The sequence below is a fragment of the Parasteatoda tepidariorum genome, chromosome 4 (genome assembly GCF_982258835.1).
Source record: "Parasteatoda tepidariorum strain Cologne lab strain chromosome 4, Ptep-v5.0, whole genome shotgun sequence".
NCBI lineage: Eukaryota > Metazoa > Arthropoda > Arachnida > Araneae > Theridiidae > Parasteatoda > Parasteatoda tepidariorum.
In genome coordinates this window covers 45,228,832-45,246,393 of record NC_141758.1, presented here as the reverse complement: position 1 = coordinate 45,246,393, position 17,562 = coordinate 45,228,832, and the positions used below count along the sequence as shown (strand labels likewise).

At 27.8% G+C, this 17,562-nt stretch overlaps 1 protein-coding gene across 1 annotated transcript in view; it reads right to left on the bottom strand.

Annotated features, from left to right (window-relative positions):
• LOC107446968 (glutamate receptor ionotropic, NMDA 2B) overlaps positions 1–11,307 on the bottom strand; it is a 117,822-nt gene extending 106,515 nt beyond the window's left edge. Inside the window, exon 1 of the mRNA XM_016061759.3 lies at positions 11,132–11,307. The gene's annotated coding sequence lies outside the window, so the exon portion shown is untranslated. The remainder of the gene's footprint in view (positions 1–11,131) is intronic.
• Positions 11,308–17,562: the final 6,255 nt, after the last annotated feature.

Here is a 17,562-nt window from a genome sequence, read left to right as displayed (position 1 = left end):
CGATAGATTAGAAGAAACATCAGTGTTTGGAGTATCGGGCAAATATATACCGGGAAACGGCACTTGACCTTAAAAAAACATCAGTGTAGGGTATACCGGGCAAATGTATACCGGACTGTGGCACTGAACCTTAAAAAACATCAGTGTAAGGTATACCGGACAAATGTATACCGGACAGTGGCACTTGACCTTAAAAAAATATCAGTGTAGGGTATATCGGGCAAATGTTTACCGGGCAGTGGCATTTAACTAGACCCAATATATATTTCGGACATTTACCAAAGGTCTAGTCATACTAGGTCTAGTTAAGTGCCACTGCCCCGGTATACAAAACTCCAAACACTGATGTTTCTTCCAATCTATCGTCAGTAAGTATTAAAATATTGAATAAATGTAATTATATTCACGAATAAATTATTATCAAATTGGATGTAATAAATATTTCGTACATTCACCAAAGCGACTATGTGATTGTCAACATTCACCGGTGAAAGTCAACAACCACGGATTTCAGTCATTCACAGTAACATGCACATAATTTACATAATAACCTCATCAGGACGTTTATTTCATACTTTTCCTAAATAGCATTTGTCATTTTATAGAATACCTAGGCATTGTATACAATGCCTAGGGAAATTATGTAATAATTTTCACATTTCATACTTTGCCTAAAAGCATCCGGCATTCTCTACAATTCCTAGGCATTCTATACAATGCCGGCGTTTCATACTTTACCGCTAACATATATATATAGCACAGCACAGATCTTTATAGCACATTTTTTAGCACACATCTGTACAGTTTTACAAAAATATATTTATATCAGTTGTGTAATCGTCTGAAAATGCTTGTGGTATTTAAATAAAAATTTACCTTACTAATTTACTATTAAATGGCTAGAAAAACAATTGAATATTATTTGTGGCAATATTAGTATTAGTTATTTAATAGGCAAAGCAGAAGGGAAAAGTTTTATATTTATTTCGTTCAAAAATTAGTATTAGAGGAGATTTAGAATTTAAAAGTTTGGTTTGATTCTCTAAATTTTAAGCAATACGTTATATTTTATACTAAAAATAAAATGGAAATTTCATTCACTCACGCATATGTATAGTTTTAAAAAATGTATTTTTTAGATATATATCAGTTGTTCAATTGTCTGAACATTTCTGTGATATATAGATAGAAATTTATTTTAAAATGCATGCTACTTTAGTTTAAAGTTAATTAAGAAAGAAATGATTGAAAATCAGTTAAATTAATATTAGTATAAATCACATGATTAAATCACTGATTAACTGGTATAAATGGATCTTCTCCTTAGGCTAAATCAGGATATCTGTATAATTTAGCGTCAGTTGTCTTGAACCTGTAAATTAAATTATTGAAGCATAATATGTTTATCATAATAACATGGCCTTTAGAAAAAATTCATTAATTAGTTTCAGAACTCATTATTTTGAGTTTTATTTTAGTATTCATAACATTCATAATTTTGGCCTAAATCTTGTATGAAAATAAGAAAATTAGCTTTTAAAATAAAAATATTTCCTTTTTTTGAAAAAAATATATCTCTTAAGTTCAAAGATGATTCTTACTCATGTATGTTGGAGTTAATTTGTGCAGTAATTTTATATTCTGCGAGAGAAGGAAAGTACTTTAAAATGCACTTTTTGGTTTAGAATAATAAACATAATTAGAAAAAAGACAGTCATATAATTCATAAATTAAAACTTTACTAAGAAAGAGATTATTTCACTTTCCCTTTAAATTTAACAAGTTTTAAAAGGAAGAAATGTCTAATTTTATTACCCGACGCTGTGCCTCGCTAGTTATGCTACCGGGTAACCAAACTTATGTTCTTTCGTAGATTTGCTTTTTGAAAAATTATCATTAAATTGAATTTTATATGAGACCGGGATGGACTGCTAGATATGATGTTGGGCTTGTATTTGAGAGAACAAAGTTCAAATCCAGCGGGCCAAAGAATCCCCGTGTATTAAATGGAGCCTAGTGCATGTTAAATCTGACGGGGTCACAAAATCCTCCAAGTTTCTCTAACAAATCAATACCTTTGGGAGAACTAAATTGTAGATTAATCGTTTTCTGGTTTAGGTCAAAATTACGAGTATGATTCGGTCCTCACAGTAAAAACCATGGGATTTGTGTGAAACGTGTTATTTAAAATGCGTGTGTGGCTGAAGTCATATTTCTGGCCATAGATGGCGCCACTGAAAAAACTAGAAACGCACATTCTGATTTTAAAATTGGCTTGATTTCAAACAGTCTTGCTAGTATTGACAAGTGACACAAGTAACAGCAACCAAAATATATTGTATTTAGTCTCTTCATTTGGTAATTTAGCCTTTCATAGGCTAACGGTTTACTGGAAATTCTGGTTTTCAAAATTATAGTTCTCCCAACTACACCCTAAGTAACAAATTCAAAAATGAAAAGTAAATTTAACGGAATAGGTGGTTTTAATGCCACGCTGTAAGGAATGACGCTAAAATTAACACATTTACTAAATTTTAACGCATATTATAGAACGAAATTTTATTGTTAATTTTACCAAAATCATTACCAACGTGCTTCGGTAAGCATTAACGGGCTTTTCGGTGCTCCCATAGAGCCAAAAACGCGGTAACTTTTACCATATTCTGGTAGTTCTAACCATCCTTTTTTTTTTATTTCAGTGAATATTGCAGCCTTTTTCCCAAGTATAGAGGTAAATGTCTTTTCTCATTGCTTACTTTAGAATTTTAACAGAACCGCATATGGTTTGTGAGGAATAAAGAGTCAGCACCGATCGTTAGCGTCCTACTTATAGGACGTCTATTTTCTTATTATAAATGAAAACAATAATGTGCCTTATTCTTTGTTGTAGAAAATTTATTTATCTCTTTCAAGATCTTTATGTTATAAACTACTGCTTGACTAGATGTCAAATATAAGAAAAAGCAGAACATTAATTCCTTCTCTTAGAGCAACTTGACAGTTCTTTTCATTTCATAGATAGGAAAACGTGAATTTTGTCTCATAACTTTTTTTTCCATTTTGAAATTTCTGCACTTTTAGGAAAATGATTTAAAGAATAATAAATATTATTTTTCCTGATGGATTAAATTTTTTTGCAGCTTTTAACTGCTGTCTATATTTAGCTTCTTACTATAAACCTCTCTGCACAATAAATGAAATGTTTGATATGCTTACTGCGTTGTTTTGATTTTTGGTACATTAAAGATCTTACAAAGGAGCTGTGTTTGCTTAGATGATTGTCTAGATGTTTTGTCTAGATCTTGTCTGAATCTTGATTGGCGTTGAGGACATTTAAAAAATATTGATTACTGAATGTTAAGAAGAAAAAAATGTTCTCCAAAAAGTAGGATTTATAATAGGAATAATGTTGTTTGAAATCAAAAGTATTTTTAGGATGGTTTTTAAAATTTTAATCTTTAAAATTTTAATCGCTTAATTAATTACTTTAAATTTTTTTGGAAAATTTAATAGAAAAAGGAATGTTGATAGTACCATATTTTATTACTTTATTTTATGAGCACAATAAAAAAAATTAAAATAAAACTAATTTTTGAAGAACGAATTTTTTGTTAACTTTTATTTCACTTTTACTTCACTTTCTTTCACTTTCACTTGCGTGAAAGTGAGAGAATTTTTAATTTTACGCACTTTTTTTTCTTGAAAGGTACTTTTATTTCATTTATGTCGAAGTGGAAGATTTTTCAACTTTTAGCAAAGCTTTACAAATATGTTTTTGATATAAAGTGCAACTTCAAAGTCTCAGAGGGCTTAATTTTTAACAATATTTTAGTTCACAAAATTTGAAACATTAAAAAAAACTAATCTTAAAATGGAAAAAAAGTAATTTTATCGATGGATGTTATAAAAAATTTATAACACACTAAATATTTTTAATTTATATTTATCACTAAATAATTATAGCTGAAGGAATCAACGTAAAGCAAAGATCTACAGGCAGGAAAAAAAATCTGGTAAAATTATTGTACATTATAGTAAAAAGAAACACAGATTAAAAATATAATTCTAGTAATAAAAATCAAAATATTTTCACATTTCATAATTTTTCAGTTCATATGATTACGATTTAATTATAGTCCTTATTACCACACATTTAGTACAAAATACGAAACTGGAAAGTAAATTTAACCGAACAGGCGGTCTTCGTGCCATGCTGTAAGGTACCATGATATTATTACCAAAATACCATATTTACCAAATTTTGTCATATATTATATTGTTAATTTTAAGGAAATCCTTACCTTAAAATTAACATATTGTTAATAATGCTTCCGTAAAAATTAGTGAGCTTTTTAGTATTCCCATACATCATGAAACATGGTTGATTTTACCATATTCTGGTAATCCGGCTTTTTTCCCCTCATATTTTGGATATCCAGAGCCATTTCAAAGTGTTGCATTATTTTATGTTTAACTATCTTCGAGTTCACAAAATTCAAAATATTTAAAAGAAATACTGATATTGAGATAGTAAAAAAAAATATTTTATTGATTAGTGTCATTAAAAAATTACTTATTGTTATTAAAAATTTAACTTATTAAATTTCTTAAAATTGTATTTGTTATTAAATAACCAATAACTAAAAGAACCAATGTAAAGCAAAGCTCTGAAAATATGTTTCAGATATAAAGTGCCACTTCAAAGTTTTGGAAGATTTTATTGTCAAAAAGAAGAAAAGATGCTACTATGTGTCAGAATAAGGTTTAAGGATATAAAATAAAAAACATTGCTGGAATTTGTTCTAAGCAACACGAAATAAAAAACGTTATTTCGCAATGTTATTCTTCGCCATGCTTTCCTTTAAAAGGTTTTTAGACACAGAGTATTAAACTTTCATTGCTAAGTCTCTACTCGGTGTTGATTTTCGAAATCAAGTTTATCAATATTAAAATTGCTTTTTGGATATCCGATTTTATTTTATAACACTTTGCCTTGAATAAAAAATAACGCTTTCTTCACAGTGATCTAAACTGACGAATAATATAAGACTCATTTATTTTTAGAAACATAAGACGAAAAGCAATTCAAATTAACATTTGACCTTTTAAATTGTTACAGTAGACACATTGACAATTTTTAAAAAGAAATTTAAAATTTGCTCCACGCGAAGCGTATATTTATAAAAGTAATGTAACAAAAGCTTTGAAATTGTTTTTTTTCAATCAATGGAAATTATGAATGATTATTTCTTATGTTGAATTATTTTAATTGTTGATACAATCTTGCATAAAGTGGAATTATTAATAAAATTACAACGCTTTTAAATGCAATGAATATTAACATCAAGATTTTAATAGGAATTACATTTCAGAAATTAAAATTTAACATTTATTTACTAAATGGCTTCATTAATCAGAAGAAAAAATTTTTAGAAACTGAAATTAAAAATTCCTAGACTGAGACAGTTCGACGAACTTATAGTACTAGATTATTCTTTTCTCTAACTTCGATATGATGAAAAGGAAGCTATTGGGAAAATACTGCTTGCTATTTATTATTTTACGTATTCATAGAGCATTTTTGCAAAAGCTTTACTAAAAAAGCATAGATAAAGCTAAATTAATCTGAAATCTAATTTTCACTGCTTCTTAATATAATTGAAACGAAGTGAATGATTATCATAAAAATGACTTAATTTAACCAGGCATATTTTTGGAACGATTTTCCAAAGTTTCTGAAAATCTTTTTAAAGATTTTTAGAAATTTTAATTAAAGATCCTTGATTTGAGAGGATATATACCGAAGAGGATACTTCTTTCTAAACTTGATAAGAAAAACATTGAAAGCTATGAAAGAATACTGTTTATCTTTATATTCACTTTCAAATTTATTTCCTATTTTTTGAGAAGGCATAAAAATACATGCATCTAAAAGAGCTGAGAAAAATTATTGGCAGTGCTTTTTAGTATAATAAATATGAATCTGTTAATTTTCATCAAATTGACATCATAAGCCGCGATGGTTCAGGGCATATAGCATTCCAATGAAGTGAACTGGGTTCGAAACCTAGTGATCGCTGGTCGACGAATTCCGCATCCGGCTTGCACCGACCACAGTGCTGACGAGAAATATCTTAATTGGTAAAAAGATCATGGGTTAGAATCCCCTTGCCATCAGGCGGACCGTGAGAGGTTTGCATTGTAACGCAAATGTGGGTTAGTTCCATCAAAAGGTCCTCCATGAAGGCAAATTTCTCTTAATATTTGATCCAAGAGTTCCCTTGTCTTCTGGATTGGGCTTAAAATTACAAGACTACGGAGTTGCACAATAGAAGTCGTAAACCCGAAAAATTGGGTTGTTTTTTTAAAGTTTTTTTTAAATAAAATACAAAATAAAAATTGACATCGTAAGAATCAAAATTTTACCACAGATGTATCTTTAAATGCCTTATAAAGCAGTATAAATATTTATTTTCTTTTCTTGAGAAGGTTTTACAAATACGCTTCTTAGACTAAACTAAATTACGAAAAATTATTTGTAATATATTGAGTATTATAAATACGATTCTGTTCATCTTCGGCAAATTGACATCTTAAGAATTAAACTTTTACTAGGGATACATCTTTAAAGACTTCATAATGCAGTATTAAGAAGCTGGATTAAAGATCTCTTTTTTGAGAGAGTTCAAAGCATATCCACTACAAGATGACCTTTCTCTTAAAGTTCTGCGAAGCTGTTTGGGAATTCCTGCTTATCTTTATTATCATTTGCATATTTATTGCCCATTTTTGAGGAGGTATTAGAAATCGATTGAGGCTCGTAATCATTAAAGCATGTCAAAAGGAGATATAGCACTGAGCAAAATTTGTCTGATTATTCATTCATTAGAAATTATTATTATGGTTTTATAAAAGGATTTATGCATTTATGTTTAAAAGTTGCACTATTAGTGTATGCACCATTTGTACACTTACACATTAACTTAATTTTCACACTTACTTTAATTGGTAATATTAGAAATTGTAAAAATGCTTATAAAAAGTTACCGGAGTGCGATAAAGAAGGCTAAAATTAAAAATATGGAGAAAGAAAAATACATAATTTCAAAAAGAAAATTTCCAAATTTTTAAAAATTTTCAATGACAGCTTTGATTTTTTTGTAAAAATATAAAATTGGATTTCAATCATGGTATAATTTGTATTTGAAAATATTATTACACAAATTCGAAGTTGTAATAATAATAATAGGTTTTAGGATAAGTAATAAGTTTTATACTAAGCTGTATCACTCTCTTTGTATTAAGCAATTTTTTTTTGTCTTATAAATATATGGTTATATATAAGAAAAGAATTTTTTAAAGAATAGGCACTCAACCTTTTTTCGATCACCACCCACTTTGCAAGGCAAACACTTTTCAACGCCCTCTTGAGAAAAATTTTGTTTCAATTCTTTATAAAAATTGTTTAATGTTTTCAATATTATTCGCCTTTATCAAGTCGTGAATTTATTGAAAATTCTTACTATCTAACCATTATATTTAAAATATAAACTTTTTACTCTGAAAATTGAACGCGTTAAAGTTCGCATAAAATTCGATTCTTAAAAAAAGAAGGTTAAAAAAAGCAACTAGATTTTATTGTTTAAAAAATTTCGTTTTAAAGGAAAAATGGCAGTTCAGTCATTACGCAGCTTTTCTTTGGATTTATTTTTAAATAATTCATATTCGTATTATTTAAAAAATATGGTAATCAAAGTAATATAATAATCAAAGTTATTTTTTTCTGAATTTTTGTTTGAAAGATTTTCTACATCATCTGCTAAGTTGGGACAGCTTGCAGTATTTTTGTAGCTTTATTGCTAGAAAACGTTTTTTTCAAAATAGATTTTGAAAACATTTCTGTGTAATCAAAAAAACTTCTTTCAATTATGAAGTTTATTGTTTTGTCAGACTTTATTTTATATATTCGCTTTTAGTTAAAAATTTTAAAAGAAACCATCTTTTTTATTTTTTTTTTGGTCACTGTTTGCTGAAAATATTTGTTTTTTTTTTTAAAAAAATCATTTTTATGTATAAACTGTCATAATTATAATTAATTGAATTACATTTTAAAAAATGTTACCCCTTAAATATTGTACTTGATGTTTGAACCTGGCACAATTATAATGCTTCAAAATTTGGATGTAAAATGCAGTAAATCAGCCCCTAAATATGAATAGTATAGGTATGACATAGTTGACATTTGACCAAAATTCACTTAGTATATTTACTTAAGAATATTATAGTTCGCATTTGAGATAAATTTTCAAAAGCGCGCTCACGGTAAGTGTTATTGCTAAAGCTAGTTCGAGAAAACATGGAGAAACGTGTATAAGTTTGAATATATTCTTAAACACTCCAATGAAAAATAAAAACATCTTAGCATTTTGCTGATGACTATACTTGAAACAATAAAATTAGACTGTAAAGTGAAGTATCAGGAAGAAATTCTCTGAATAAATTTCATGTAAAGTTGTCAATTTTATCAGTAGACAAGCAGCTTTTGGCTAGTTTCGAAATATTTATCCTTCAATCAGCATAATGTTTTAATTTACTTTGTTAACCTTCGATTAATTCAGCAAAACGTTTTATCGATTTAAATTTTTTCCCAAACAAATCGATAGCACATTTCAACAAATGTCACTGATGTTGTTTTTAATGGAAAGTAACTCTATTTTTGAACACCAAAGTATGAAAATTTTAATTAGCAGACTTGATATTTTCTTTGAATTTAACAATGTTTTCCCATTACAAAGTTAAAAGATAATTCCTTGAATCATAATTCAAGAAAAGTATTAATGAAGCTGTTTTCTTAATAATTCAGGTGAAAAGATAAAATGTCCCAAAAATAATAGGGAAGTACGATTAAACAACTTTTTTTATGTTCTTCAATACAGCCACAAAAAAAATTATACAATTCTATTGAATACCTCAATGACAATTAGTGTAACCTACTACTAACATTCGAATGCAGTCAATAAAATACTGCTTTGACATGAAGATAGTAGTAAAGAAATACTACATAACTCAATGAAAAATATTTATTTCATATTTTTTGGAAGATTTTTACTGATTCCCAATCGAAAAATGAAATTTAACTTTAAATTCATCGGAATACTATAAAATTCCTCAAATAAAAAAATAAAATTTACACAATTCCATTAAATACCTCAATGAGCATTAGAGTAACCTACTACTAGCATTCGAATGCAAAGTCAATAAAATACTGCTTTGTCATGAAAATTGTAGTAAAGAAATACTACATAGCTCAATAAAAAATATTCATTTCATACTTTTTGGAAGATTTTTACTGTTACCCAAAAGGAAAAAAGAAATTTAATTTTAATTTCATCGAAATACTATGAAATTCCTCAAATGAATATCTGTTACGCGAATTATTTTGTTGCTAAAAATACCTGAAATAATTAAATCTGAATACAAATGAAATGAAACATATTAAAAACTTCAATCGAAAATAGTATCATCTGGCTGGTTTGATAATGTTTGACAGATAAATGTAACAGCAGAGTTATCACCGGCAGAGCACTGGTTCGAACTTAACTGGTCCTTAACTGAAGTTAATCTACTGTTTAAGAAGTGTTAACTTAAGAAAATTAACTTAAGTTAAGTCCTACTGTTTAAGTAGTGTTTAAATTATTCCCCAAAAAATTTAAGGCAAATTCAAAAGCCTGAATGTCTCAAACCTGACGAAATAAAACTTGAAGAAAAATTCAATAGTATATCAAGAAATACTTAATTAAAAAAATAAGCTGCCTCTCTTTTAGAAAATTTCAATTATGTTTTTTTTAAATATTTTTTTACCGTTTCTCGAAGTAATAAAATTTGAGTATAAACTTATTGAAATTCTATAAAATACGCTAGAAAAAATTTCGGATCAAGTTACGATAGTAAGTTCCAGCACTGAGGTTGACCGTACTTTTTACTTATAATCCGTATTTACAGAAACATGCCACGGAACAAAACATTTGATATACCTTTATTTTTACAGTAAGAAGTAGCGAAAAATTATTTAGTTACTTCACTAAATATTACTGTAAAAATTACGGTATAATATTTTAGGGTAAAAAGGGATTTTATGGTAAAATGAATATCGCGAATGAAGCGCCCGGTACCTTATACCATAATTTGATTTGGAAATTTTAACAATGCACTTCAATCGAAAATAATAATTCCATGGAGATATAAGAAGTGTTTTACTGTTAAATATATGCAAAATAAAGTAATTTATTAGTAATTGCAATTAAATTTTATGCACTTCAATCGAAAATAATAATACCATGGAGATATAAGAAGTGTTTTACTGTTAAATATATGCAAAATAAAGTAATTTATTAGTAATTGCAATTAAATTTTATTAAATATATTCGAAAATAGCAATATCATGCTGTTATAGAAATTTTTTATTATTAATTATTGTTAATTTTCAACTGTCCAAAGTTGCCAATATATCAAAATTCAAAACGAATCAGAACACATTAAAAATAATTTGTAGTAAATGTCTTGCAGAATTATCACCTTTAATAGCACTTCCTTTGTAAACAACCGGATAGATTTTTACTGTTTCTCGAAATAATAAAATTAGAGTTCATATTCATTGAAATCCACTGTAAAAAATTTCTGATCAAGTTAAGGTAAAAAGTAGCAGCACTTTGGGGGCCGGTATTTTTTAACGTAAAATTCATTTTTACCAGATTAAGTTACAGAGCAAAAGATCTGTTATGCTGCAAATTTTACACTAATAATTCCCCTAAAGTCACTGGCTCATTCTAATTAAATGACCTGGTACTTTATACCGTGATTTGATCCGGAATTTTTTACAATGTTCTTTAATTGAAAATAATAATACCATTTTTAATATAAGAAGCGTTTTACTATTAAATATACACAAAATAAAATTAATTCAATAGCGTATGTCAGTAAATATCTTAATCGAAAATAGCAATATCATGCTGTTATATAAGTTTTTTATTGTTATGTAAACCCAAAATATAATATCAATATAATATCAAAATTCAAAGCAAAACCAAACACCTTAAAAAATTTTGTACTAAATGTCATGCAGAATTATCACCTTTGTTAGCACTTCCTTAGCAGACAACCGGCTCCCGGCTGGTGCACCTTGAAATTGCGTATATCCCAGTAAAGGGCACATGGAAAGATATGGAAAATAAGATATGTCAAGCCTAGAAGCGAGACGCGAAAACGTGCATAGCCAACTGTGGCGGCGCTCAGAAACTGAGATTCTGCGAGGCGGTGGATTTGGGGGCTGAAAACTAGGGGGAGGGAAATTACGAGGGCTTTCCTTTTGCGCATGCGCGTGTGGGTGGTGATCCCTCTCCAAAAGTGATCGCCATTCTACAGAAAATAAGGAAGAGGCGTAATATTATATGAGAGAATACTTTCCTTGAAATTGCTTGTAAAGGTCGAAGAAAAAGAGATATTCAAACCCTCGCTAGTTTCAGAATCGAAATAAGATTGGTTTTTTATTTCCACAAAGAACGTATCAGAACTGAATCCGATACTATTATGCAGATATCTGTTTAGGTGGTTTTCAAAAATTGTGATCAGCTCAATAAATTTTATCAGAGCTTAAATAATGGGAATATTAAATAATGGGAACTCATAAAAATTTAAAAACGGAAAAAAAAAAAAAGTTTGGTAAATAAATACACTGCAAAAAATTCCGGATCAAATTAAAGTAAAAAGTTCCAGCTCTCAGGGTGCTAGCACTTTTTACAGTAAAATTTATTTTTACCGGAATATGTTATAGAACAAAAAAAAAATCTGATATGCCGTACTTTTTACAGTAAAATATCTTAATCACTCTAATTAAATAAAATTCGTACCATTCTACTGTAAAATTCATTATTTTACAACAACAATGAGTTTTACAGTAAAATGGATTCTAGGGATGATGCCTCCGTAGTGATCCATGGTTTTTCCATAATAAGAATATTTAAACTGTCATAGTTTCGAGGTTATGCATAGGCAAAAATTAGTGAGTTTTTGTTTTATACAATTGATTCCTATTACATTGAGAGATTACGTTTTTCATGCATGAAGTTTAGTACTGTTTAACAACATGCTTAAAGCCGTGATGGCTCATGGAATGGAGCACTCGCCTAGCAATTAGGTGACCTAGGTTTGAATTCCAGCGATGGCTAGTTGATACCAATTCTTACCCAACTCGCATCGACCACAATGCTGTCGTAAAACATTCTAAGTGATAGACGGATCATGGGTTAGAGTCCCATTGCAGTCAGGTTAACCATGGGTGGGATTCGCGGTTTTCCTCACCATGTAACGTACATGCGGGTTAGTTCCATCAAAAAGACATCCACGAAAGCAAATTTCCCCCAATACTTAATCCAAGAGACTTCTGGATTGGGTTCAAAATTACAAGGCTTTATTACAAGCCGATTGGTAGTTGTAAACTCAGAATTGGGTTCGCTGTTCAACGACGATGATAAAATAACAGTGTACTTACATTGAAACTGCTTCGTAATGTCAAATGAAAAGTGACATTCGACATTGCTAGCTTTGCTTTAGGATAGGGTTCGTATTTCCTTTCGTTTAAATTAAAATTGAACCTTAAACTGTTTTGCAAATTTATTTAATTTTTTATAGTGGAAAAAAAAACTAATTTGATTTCGAAATTTCAAAACAACTAAGGAAATATTTGAAATTAAAAATGTCAAAATCCGTTTGATTTGAAACTTAAATAGTATATCTATAATTGCCTTCGAACTATTATCTATTTTCTTCGGCAGTAAAACCGGTTTTGATGTTTTCAGTTTCGATTTCTAGAGCCTTTTTATTCACTTCTAGCGAAAATGTGAATGTGAATAATTTTTTGAGTTCAATTTTAACAAAGACATCGAAATTAAATTGTAAATTTGTCATAAAAGAAAACCTAGTGTATTTGATTATCGTTAAGAAATCTTAGTCGAGTCTTATTACTTAATAAAATTAGTTCATTGAAAAATTATAAAATGCGTAATTATTGAATCTAGTTTTTTATTTTTTTTTAAAGTTATTGTTTCGTGTTAATAAACATAATTTGTCTTTTCGAATTGTTAAATAAGAGTAGATGTTATAGCAAAAAATTTTTTCTTGTACAAATGCATTAAAAGTCTCGAGAAAATGCTTTTTTTTTTTTTTTTTTTTTTTTTAAATTTTTTTTTTCCCTCTACTAAATTTGCATAATACGTAAATAGTATGATTTTTTCAAATTCAATGATTTTTCCAATACACGATTCCTTCCAATCCAAAAAAAATATTCATCTGTATATATATTTCGCATGAATACGTGTGCGTTAGATGATGCATACAAATAAACATATACTACTAATACTTGCGGCGTGCGAATGATATTGCTCTGAGAAAAAAATATGGTTAAAACTACCAGAATTTGGTAAAATTTATCGCGCATTTGGCTCAATGAGTACAGAAAAAAGCTCGGCAATTTTTACTGAATCGCATTGGTAGTTACTTTGCTAGTATGTGATAAAATTTGGAAAATGTGTTAAAATTTGGTAATTTTTTCATGATACCTTAGAGCATGGCATAAAGACCTTTATTAATTTAATTTTTCTTTTCTGATTTGTATTTGTAATGAATGTTTGGTTATAAGAACTACAATTTTGAAAACCAGAACAGCCGGTGAACCATCACCATATGAACGGAAAATTACCAAATGAGTGGTTTATTAATGCCATATTTTGGTTTTATTATCACAATTATAGTACTCTTCACCAGAAATGTCATTACCATTGAGTTCGGTTATTTGTCTAGATTTTTTTTCCGTGTGTCAGCCTATCAAGCATTAATGTTTTTACTGTTTAACTATTAAGAAACTTTGCACTATATAATAAATAACTTAACAAGATCTAGCAGTATAGTTTAAAGCTTTCGATTTTTTTTTATCTGAAGCATTGTGTATAGTATAAACTAATAGTCAAAAGCGCGTAAAATTCATTGGGACTGTTTTTGTGCATATTATAATTTTTTATTTACTTTATATACCAAAAAAAACTTGCAAGAACTAATTGGTTAAAAAAAAACTTTCGTTGAAAAAAGCTCAAGTCAACCATAAATTTTAAATCGTTTTAATAAAAATTACCTTTTTAAATAACACATGTAATTTCATTCGCAATATTAATTGATATTATTATACACCGAGGGCTTTAAACAATTGAAAGTAACTGAAGCGGTAAGATGTAACATGATTTAAAACTTCATTTGCTTCAAAAATAGTCAATCTGGAAATAACAGTCGACATGTTTGAAGCACTCAAAAACAGGTAGCCATTTTCAAGACTTGAGAGACGTGAATGAGAGGAAACAAAAGTGATTTGAATTATAAGTTATCTTTAAATAATGTAAACTTTTGCGCTCTTATCAAATTGAACAACACAAAAACAGAACAAAACAAAACAAAGTGGTTATAAATATTAAACATTTTGAATATTAAATCTAGAAAAACCACAGTATGCGAGAAAAAAAAAAGAGCAAGAATTAGCATTTTTTCTCGCTCGGCTACTGTGGATTTTCTACTGTAGTTTTCCCCCCTTTGTTTCTCCCTTTTTCGTTGACAACTTTACGTTTTATGTTTCAAATCACTCTTGTTTCGTCTCGTACAAGTCTGGCAAGTCTGGAAAGTGGTAGCCTGTTTTTGAGCGCTTGAAACATGACGACTGTTTTTTCACATTTGTATATATTTGAATCAAATAAACTTTTTAATCTAGTAATACCGAATGCTCTTACTTACTTTTTTTAATTTTACGAATAACTACCGAATATTATTAGAAAAAAGGCATGCGCAGTTAATGAAATTTTTTTTTACTAAATGCAAGACAGAAAAACTGTCATAATGAGCAATCTAGCATCTTTTTAATAAAATATAGTGTTAGTGTTAACACTATGTTATATTAACATAGTGTTTAAAAATCGTGCCATTTTTATAGAATTTAGATATTTAAACAATTTATGAGGGAAAATTACCTTATCAACCATTTTACTTTAGGGTTCGTAAGTCGCAATTAAAAGCGCAATGAAAATAATTCTTTCACGAACTGCATTCACCACATAAACATAAACATTAATTCTATTCAAACCGTTCCCACGTTATCTCAGTTAAATTAAATTATGTAAGGCATAAGCGCAGAATAATTCTGCCTTAGTTAGTTGTAAATGTTTTTAATAGTTTTTACAAAGACGTGATTGTATCGCAAGGTTACGTAATTAAATTTTTCTTCTGCTTTAGGTAAATTTTGAGAAAACATAAAAACATTTCAGAATTTAGATAATAAAAAAAACATAACCGCCTTATTGCTTTTCATATCATTCTAATATATTGAAATATAAGAGTAAAAAAAATTCTCTCTCTCTCTCTCTCTCTTTATATATATATATATATATATATATATATATATATATATATATATATATATATATATATATATATATATATATATATATATATATATATATATATATATATATATATATATATATATATATATATATATATATATATATATATATATATATATATATATATATATATATATATATATATATATATATATATATATATATATATATATATATATATATATATATATATATATATATATATATATATATATATATATATATATATATATATATATATATATATATATATATATATATATATACATATTAATAATTAATGAAAAGAGTTGGAGAATCGGAATAAATCGGAAGTCGTCATGGAGAAATCTTCAGAGGAAGGCATTGGCCAACTATGATGATGATGATATATATATTATAATAAGTCAAATATTTAACCCTTAAAAACCAATTTACTTATTATATTTAAAATGTTCAGTTTGTACAAAGAGTTATTTTCATTTTTATTTAACTCCAATTAAACAAAACATTCGCATAAAATACAAATTTATGCGCTATAGCTTTCATCTTAGAAAAAATAAATATTAAAAATTTTATTGAAAAAAGAACAACATTGAAGGAAAAAATTCCAAATCGGTGATTTTACGGTAATTATTACTGTAAAAATTCCGTTAAATCAGAATTTTTGTTCCGCAACACGTCTTGGTAAAAATTTATTTCGCCGGAAATCAATAAAATATAAATCAATCTTCATAGAAATATAAATCAATCTTCATAGAAATATAAATCATTCTTCATAGAAATATAAATCAATCTTCATAGGATCATAAAAGCAGCCTTAAGGCTGCTTCTATGATCCCACACTGTAAAAGTTACGGATCAAATTAAAGTATAAAGTACCAGCAATTTGGGAGCATAATCCGAAAAATATATTTTACCATAAAATATTATGCCATAATTATTACAGTAATATTTATTTAATTAGTGTAATTCTGCTATTTTATGTTAGTTATTCAAGTAAAAAAAACTCGGCAAATCAGACTATTTATTTCGTAACAGCATCTGGTGAAAATGGATTATGCGGTAAAGCGTAACGCACGTGCATTTTACCGTAACTTGATCCGAAATTTTTTACAGTGTAGATTTAGTTATTAGTGCTAGTAACATTTGCCAGAAAACAATTGCAAAATTCTTGATTATAATTACTTTTATATTTGTTATATTCTTGATATTTTTATATTCCTGATTATATTTATTTTTGCTTAGATAGGAAATAAAGTATTATATTTGATATTTGATGATTAATAATTTTAATATGAGTTAAATTTTTTTGAGTTTTTAAATTTACTTCAAAATATGATTTTTCACCCTAATTTAACTGTATGATGGACATTATTCACATCTACTAGACATTATAACAGATGGTACTGTATGAATACGCCGTAAAAAGTTTTGAATCCAATTATTATAAAAAATAGCTGCACTCTTGGTGCCGGTACTTTTTATCGTCCATTATATCCATTTTTTCCGGAACATGTTACGGAAGAAAAAATACGATTTACCGTAATTTTTGCATGAATAATTATCGTGAAATCACTAATCATCATATTTATATTAATAATGCCAGAAACTAGTTTTAACAAGGTTTCTTTTATAATTGATAATTAGTATTAATCTTATAAAGTGATGAAATAAAATAGTTTTCCCTAAATTTGACATCATTTGACAAAATTATAACTAAAAAAATATATCCAATCAAATCAGTTTTGTTTACATTAAGACCAGGATATGTTATCTTCTTTTATATACCCTGACGAATTTTATTCCTTCACATTTCCTATAATAGTAGTGCATTTGCGGTAGCACTTTTTCCAAAATACTTCAGATTTGAAGATCAAAAATAAATTGATTTTTACTTCTATGGTATTTGTAAATAAGAACCATAGGCATTTTATACATTCCTTGATTCCTGAGAGGTTACTACTTGTTCTGTTGCAGCTAAATTTTTCTCTTTTCTATTTCATTTCCTGAACACTTGAGGTATATCTCTACGTAACATAAAGTTTAAGGTATTCTCATTGGACTGAAAAATCATGTGATAAGGTTG